At 41.5% G+C, this 8311-nt stretch overlaps 1 pseudogene across 1 annotated transcript; it reads left to right on the plus strand.

Annotated features, from left to right (window-relative positions):
• Positions 1-3641: 3641 nt before the first annotated feature.
• On the plus strand, positions 3642-6692 carry LOC148007008 (afadin pseudogene; annotated as a pseudogene). Its single transcript, XR_015648466.1, has 2 exons — positions 3642-3828; positions 5257-6692. The product of XR_015648466.1 is annotated as an afadin pseudogene (transcript).
• Positions 6693-8311: the final 1619 nt, after the last annotated feature.

Below are 8311 nucleotides of genomic sequence, written 5' to 3' on the forward strand. Positions count from 1 at the left end.
CCTATGTTTATATGTAAACAAAACACAGGTTGTATGCCTATGAAACAGTAACACACTGCATACTTGATGACTGCTGTCTTTTCCCTACTCCCTACTGCAGGGGAGAAAATGGACCATTCTCATCAATGAAAAAGGTAAAATAAAATGTTAACTATTGGCTGAAACACAGATGGTTTGCACATAAAATTACATCTTCTTGATTGCTACTTTAGAAATTTTTCTTCATTTCCTGAAGTCACTTTTTATGATACATTACTATATCAAATACTATCTCATAGTTTTTAAGGTAAGTTATTTTTATTGTTGGTACAAAAGTATACACATAGTGTTGTGCAACTTCCAGTAATATCCGGGTAGGGCTTCATGCACATGACTGTATGGTTTAATACTTCCCTATGTGATCCAAAGCTCTTTTGTTGTCATATTATGATCTCTAAGCAGAATATTTTTGATCCTGAAATTATATACAATACCTAACTTTTTTTAAAACACTTCATTAGCTCTCTCCATAGAATGCTATTTAAGTGTGTTTGACTGTTCGGTCCCAGGATATGAATTCCAGTAGAGCACTTTCTGGATAATATTTCCTTACAAAGTGTTGTTAACTGCTTCCTCCAAGAAGTTAATTTCTTGTTTTGAAATTTAAACCTTATGTTTAAATAGAAGATAGAGAAGGCAGATGCTGGATTATTTAGTACCAAGCTGGTTTTCTGTCCTGATATGGGTAATGGCTGGTCACTTGAGGTGTTTCTCATTCCTTTGGATTTGTAGCTGTTTCAGACTTTATAAATAATCATTTTGAGTATTACAAGTCTATGGGCATTTTCTCACCAAATTGTCCATTTTTACAGGAGTATTTTTCTTACAAGTTTGGAACCATAAAATAGAAACTTTCCTAACTAGTCAAGCTACTAGGGTGTATGTGGGCAGGATTTTGCACATTTCCTGCTGTGTGATTTAATTGTGCTGTTCTGACCATTTTTTTTGCATAGGCTGCTGGCCAGTATAAACTGGAAATCTATGTTAAATCGTTGTCCAAGGAGGTATTGCAGATGTGGTCAGTATTTGTTTTAAAGGAAACAGTGAAAGGCATTCTTCACTCGAGCTTTGTGAAATACTGTGCAGATGCTTATGGCTGTGGATGCTGTGTGGTGTGAGGAATGCTGCTGTGCACTGACTGTGTGGTGTGAGGAATGCTGCTGTGCACTGACTGTGTGCTGTGAGGAATGCTGCTGTGCACTGACTGTGTGGTGTGAGGAATGCTGCTGTGCATTGACGCTGCCTTTTTTCTTTTCTCCCTACACCTGCATCCTTCTGGTGGCTCAGGTTGGACAACTAGGTGCCCATGACCAACTCCTCATTGTGGATGGATTTAGTCTGGTTGGACTTTCTCAGGAAAGGTATGACTAATTGGTTCCTTTAAAGCCTCAACTGATTGGTTAGTTTTAATGTACTGAAGTGATATTTTGCATTTTGAAATTTGAATTCAAAAAGTAGTGATGTAAAAGATCTTTGTGTTTACTCACCTTCCCCCATAATCCTAGTTCTTAGAGCACAGGAATCTCATTTTGTGTTCACTCTTAAGAATGTATATTAGTATAGAGTATTACCTTAAATAATTATATAAATATGTACACATATACTTAGAGCTTGTAAAATGTTTAAATATCTTAATGTTAATGTTATAGAATAGAATATACTTACCTGTTTTATAATTAATTATCATAAGCGATGTGGACAGGACATAATCTTCTGAAAGCCTGGTTTATTTCCCCAAACAGCAACCAGGCTGAGGAACCTAAGCACAAGTATTCTGAACATAGACTCCTCTATGACAGTGACCGCTGTTTCTTTATATTTTCTTCCTAGGGCAGCAGAACTCATGACTAGTACCAGTCCCATGGTTACACTGGAAGTTGCAAATCAAGGCATCCTCTTTCACTGCCTGTCCACCTTTCTTACCCAGCCATTGTCCTCCATGGTGCACAGAGGTAAGAGCTAGTGACTCAAGCCAGGTTAGCCAACATATAGTGATCCTGTACTGAGATATGTCTGCTCCTAAAAGTTATCAAAATCTGGGGCTGGAAAGATTGTTCAGTATTTTACAACACCAGTGTTAGCCCAAAACTGCCCGAAACTCTAATTTCATGGGATTTAAAGCACTCTTCTAAGTTCTCTGGATTCGTGTGCACACATGCTGAGCAAACACTCATACACATAAATTATTTTTATAAAGAGAGCCCCTAAAATTCCCATGTAGTAGCTCCTACCACAGCTCTTGCTCAGCTCTTCAAGGAAGAAGTCAGTTGAGACAGAGTGAATGATGCTGAGAAATACTTCTGGATCATGATTCAGATCAGATCTAATGGTACGGTTTCCTAGATATATTCACAGTCTGTTAAGTGCAGTATTGTGAACCCTCTTCTGACCCTGCCTCGGCTTTGGAACCTGAACACCCTAGCCCTGACCTTTGTAGCTACAGTATCAACAACAATATCAGTGTCTGACAGTCTAGAATCCTGTATACTAAAGCGTAGAACAGGAACCAATCCTGGCTAGACCATGTGTTGGCATGTTAAAGCAGAACACCATTTACAAACTCAAAGAGGGACGTGGGTAACAAATGAGTCCCAGGTGAGCAGACAGGAAGACTAAACTGTGAACAGGTGTGGATAATCACACCAGGGGACAGCACCATGTGATGCTGTCATTCTGATGGATAATAATATGTGTGTTATCAAGTGAGAGAAGAGAAGTTGAGTGCTTTTTAAAAAATACTCTAAAATGGTTACTTTGTTATTTACAAATTATAAGTCATATTTGAGAAAATAAAAAAGGTCAATTTCTCCCATAGATACATACTATGTAAATGAAAAGCTTTTCTAGACAATATATGTAAAAGCTTTTGAAAATGTTCATATAAAGCTATTTGTGGTGGCATGTGCCTTTAATGCCAGCTCTAAGGATGCAGAAAGAGGCAGATTTCTGTGAGTTTGGGGTCCTCCTGCCTGTGTACTGAATTCCAGACCAGCCTCAAATACTTAGTGAGACCCTGGGCTATGGTTTCTTCTGATTGCTTGGTTGTTTTGCTTTTCTAGGCTGGTCAAAGAATGTATATAAAAGATCACCCTATTATACCAAGAGCAGTTATTAAATATAAGAATTTTAGATGCATCCTTTGAAGCTCTTTATCTTAGAAAGAATGAGGGAGAGAGAATGAGTGAATTGGCTTTGGTTTCAGTTTCAGATCGTTATAGCTCAGGTAAACCCAGAGCACAGAGTGAAGTTTTTATAAGTTTAATTTTTCTTGGATATTTTATGTATTTACATTTCAAATGTTACCCCCTCCCCATGCTCTCCCAACCCGCTCCCTCTGCTTCTATGAGTATGATCCCGCTCCCACCCACCCATTCCCATCTCAGTGCCCTGGCATGAAGATGCTTGCAGCTGAACATTACACTGAATATGGGGACCCCAATGGAGGAGTTAGAGAAAGAACTGAAGGAGCTGAAGGGGTCTGCAATCCCATAGGAAGAACAACAATATCAACCAACCAGACCCCACAGCTACCAGGTAGGAAACCATGAACTCATGAGAACACAAGGAGGGATCCATGGCTCCAGCCACTTATGTAGCAGAGGATGGCATTATCCAACATCGATAGGTGGAAGAGTAAAGGTTTTGAGCTCTATAATAATTCAGCTCAAAACGGCTCCCCAGAGAGTCCTCAAGAGCCTTGGACAGAGCACAGTCATCCAACGAAGCTGCCTGGTAAAGACAGTCTGATGAAAAACAGAGCAGATCACCCTTTCAGCCCCAATGTGACAAGTAAGAAGAGGCATTCTCTAAGTCACCTTGTCACCCAGATCATTGTTTATACTTTGATCATTGTTTTTTGTGTCCCTTGGCCAGCTAGAATACAGTTTTCATAGAGGTCTCATATTAGTCCAAAATTAGGATTTTATTTGGAAAACCCTTGACCTTATAGATCAAAATGCACTGTAAATGTGTCTTCAAAATGGATCGGGTTTCCAAGTTAGTGGAGATCATTTTTACACTTAAAAGAGTTGCTAACAAAGTAGTGAGGATGGAGTATACTGAATAGAGACCCCAACGTCCAAAAGGCTTCAACCTCCAAAAGGCTTCACGTGTTTACTCTCATGTCTCTAGCCCAGATCTCATCTGGTCCCGGAGAAAGTCCTTCTCCTGGTCTGTGGCGTCAGGAGACTTGTAGGGGTGCGTGAAGCCGACTTCTGGTACATCTTTGTCTCTGGCTCAGTGCTAAACATCCTGCCCTCAGTGTATGATGGGTATGCCATGGCTCCTGCATTTAAAGGAATGTTGTTATGTTTATTTTACTTGTTATTTAATGTGACACTTGGGTTTTTAACACTATTTCTAATAGATCAGCCTCCTATCCCTGGACAGAAGTGTGCATCTACCACTAGAACAGCAGCTAACATCTGTCTTCACTGGAGAACTCTGCACTGAGGTCTAAGATGAGCTGGAACACTTTCTTACTTGTGAAATATCTGACTTCTTTGATACAGTTCTCAACAAATTACATTAACTATCATTCCTGAATTTTGGTCATTTAAGTTTATTTCTATTACACTAGTCAAATAAATTAATGAATCGGGGAACATGAGAATTAGTGTAAATGAGTAAATAAGAAAATTTAAGATTTTTTTTATTGAAAGCATAGGGTCAAAATTACATTTTTTATCATGGCTTTTAAAATATATTCTTTAAAAAACCATTTATTTATTTATTTATTTATTTATTTATTTATTTATTTTATAATCCAATATTAGCCCTTCCTGTCTTGCCAATAACCCCTCATACAAACCCGTCTATCACCTCTTCCTGAGATGGTAAAGCTCCTTTTGGGGTGTCAACCCCCATGATTGCTTTTTTAAAGATTGTAAAACAGATCCCCGAGGACAAAGTTCACCTTTTATGCAGTTTTATGAATCTCATTGTTTATTTCTTTACATTTCACAAGAACAGACCCCTCTACGTAGTCCTGAAGCTAGGAGCTAAATTGCAGGAGTGACAATGCCACAAACAGCATGCATCAGTGTATAGAAAAATCTTTTTATTCCTTTGTACACACAGGTACAGCTGGTTACTTGGAGAGTGAGCCATAAAGCAGTGTCAGGTCTGGTTATACACCCATTCCTCAGTTTTCTTACCTCCTCTGTGAGAAAGAAACATGCATGAAATTTTGTTAATATCTCTGGTGAGTCTCTGAAGTATTAGATCTTCGTCTTTTCTTTTCTCGGTGTGTTACCCCTTCAATGGAAGAACTTCAGGAAGAGTTTTACCAACTTGAGCTGCATTGAGTAGTGGCCAGCATGGATCTCTAGTGTGACAATGATATGTGGATCCAGAGCTCCTCAGTGGACTCTATGACATCCAGCCAGGAGCACCTGAAATATTCCTCCAAGTCAGTTACCCCTGCTTCCACTCTACCAAGAGTGGTCCTGGCCATTGGAAAACCCAGCAGAGGTGCTGCCCACCCCTGTGACTGTCTTCCAGCCCATATGAACAGACCTCCCTCCACCACCTCCTCCACCACATGTCCACCTACACCAGTGGTTTTGATGGCATTTCAGTGGCTTTGCCCCTCCCACCACCTTCTGCAAACAAGGCAGGATCCCAGTCTGCTCAGGTGGCAGCTGGCTAGCAAAAAAGAAGGAGGAGCAGCAGTGGTGGTCTGAGATATAGAAGGCCTGCCTGGATAAGGAAGCAGAGAGGAAGCACGGGGAGCAGGAGTAGAATCTGGGGCAGATGCACTCTCATTCCCTGATCCCTGCTTCCTTATCTCTTTTGGCCACACCGGCCCAACCAGGAAAACCTTCCACACTGCAGAGGCCCCAAGAAACAGTTACTCTGGAGCTGTAGCCCCAGCAGCAGCCCCCCACTATTGAGCACAGGAATCTGCAGTAGAAAACTATCAGTAAATAGGAGTTGTCCTGTGGGGATAGTCTGTCTCCAGACCCATGGAAACAAGATGCCAGGGAGAAGCTGGAGAAGCAACAGCAAATGCACCTTGTGGACATGCTAAGCAAGGAGATCCATGAGCTGCAAAACAAGGGGGACGGTAGTGCAGAGGAGAGTGACTGCCTGTGGAAGCTTATGCTGGAGTGGCTGTTTTGGAAGAGACTTCAGGCTATATTTCTTGTGTTTCTCCCAGGTTCATTTCTTGAACCTGTTCTTGAAAACTGTTCAAGCAGCCCAACATTTGACATTTTCAAAGTAGAAATTCATAACAACTATGTTGTTGACATTCTGGCCTTAGATAATTCTACAGTGATGTCTATGGTTAAGTGCCAGGCAGTGAGAACCCAGGAGTGACGATCAGAGGTACACAGGATGACCTGAAGGTGAGGTGCTCCTGGAGCCCAGTGTCCTGAGTGCAGGTCCTCAACCTTACAGCTGCCCACTCCAGCTGTGCCTGGGATGGAGCCAGTGCTACCGACCTAGGAAGCAGCTCAGGGACTGTGCTTACTATGTTCCCCATTGGTTCAGTTCATGACAAGGTTAATCTGAAGTAACAGCAGGAATTTTAGCCCGCTGGAATTCTGTATCTGAGAAAGTACATGTCTTTAGGAACATCAAGATGCTCACGTCTAACACGTTTCAGCTTTATATGTCACAGATATCATAATAAAGCTGTTTATAACCTTTTTCTGTTTGGGGTAGCTCAAGGGTAGAATGTCCTGACCCTGAGTATTATATCTAATTACCCAGAGAGAGAGAGAGAGACAGGAAGGAAGGGAGGGGGAGAGGGAGGGACAGAGACAGGGAGAGAGAGAGAGAGAGAGAGAGAGAGAGAGAGAGGAACAAAAAGTTTGTAAAAATAAACAAAACTTAAAAATATATAAATAACTGTATAATTATTAAAAGTCTATATGAGAGTCAATGTTTATCACCCAAAATTGAGGAAGGGGCTTGGAGAAACGAATTATCCGCCTCCAACCTCCAAAAACATACACACACTCAATCAACAACACGTCTAATTATACCTGGAAATACCCATATTTTATAGAATGCCATAATGGAAAGTGAGAAGCATCATTTTCGATAAGGGTTGCCAATATGTTCTTTTTCCAAGGTGTGTGCAGCCGTGCCAGTCTTCCTCACCACGGGATGGAAGAGGTCCATGACCTGTGAGCCTAGAGGTAACCAGGGGATCTTTGCTCCATTCTGAGACTGAGAGGCAGGATGCCCACTCAAGGGTCCATAGCAGGGAAGGTTTTCAAGCTATGTACAGTGCTGGAAAAGCCTACACAAGGCATACAGTTAGCAGTGATGTGTTTGCAGGGAGTCCAAGGAACCAGCTTTTTACTGATGCAGGTGGGCAAGCATTTATCATCCACCTGCCACTCTGACAGCAATAAGAGTATTGCTTAAGTTTTGTTTCATAGATTTGATCACTGAAAAAATACCAAAAATTGGACCCTTAACGTTGTAGCAAATAGAATAGTGGATGCTAAGACAGGGACCTTTGACTCTTCTAACACCATTGTCTATTTCAGAGCAAGAAAAGAGAGGTATCAATGGACAGCAGTCTGCTTCCCCCATGAGTGCTCTACCACTGAGTTAGTAGCCTTAGCCCTCCTCACCTTTAGATAAAGGGTGTCACTAAGTTGTCCAAGCAGACCTGAAACTCATGCTGTAGACCAGGCTAGCTTTGAACTTCTGATCCCCCTACCTACTGTGTGTCTTGAGTGTCTGGGGATTACAGGCCCATTTCTCTACAGCTGAGCAGCTTGCTTGTTTGCTTCCTCCTTTCTTTACTCCTCCTCCTCTTCCTCCTCTTCCTCCTCTTCCTCCTCCTCCTCCTCCCCCCTCTCTCTCTGTCTCTTTCATTCTTTCTTTCCTTTCCTTCATTCTTTCTTTCATTCTTTATCTTTCTTTTCTTCCTTCTTTCATTCATTTGTTCCTTTCTTTTAAGATTCATTTACTTTAGTGCTCTATCTGCATGTACATCTGTGTGTCCAAAGAGGGCATCAGATCTAATAATACATAGTTAGTATCTATGATATGGTGACTGGAATCGAACTCAAGACCTTTGAAAGAGCAGCCATGCTCTTAACCACTGAGCCTGCTCTCCAGCCCCAGCCTATTTTCTTAAACTTACCACACTTGGTTCACATGAGAATTGTCTGTCAGATGAGTAAGATAAGGTTACCCTGAGCGCAGAGTGCTTATCCCTTGTCAGATCATCCAGGGGGTTACCTCTGACTCATGCTGTCCTTTTCCAGTTCTGTCTCCAGTGCCCTGGAGTTTGTGGGCCTCATCC

Source organism: Rattus norvegicus, chromosome 1 (assembly GCF_021556685.1).
Source record: "Rattus norvegicus strain SHRSP/BbbUtx chromosome 1, alternate assembly SHRSP_T2T, whole genome shotgun sequence".
Classification (NCBI taxonomy): Eukaryota; Metazoa; Chordata; class Mammalia; order Rodentia; family Muridae; genus Rattus; species Rattus norvegicus.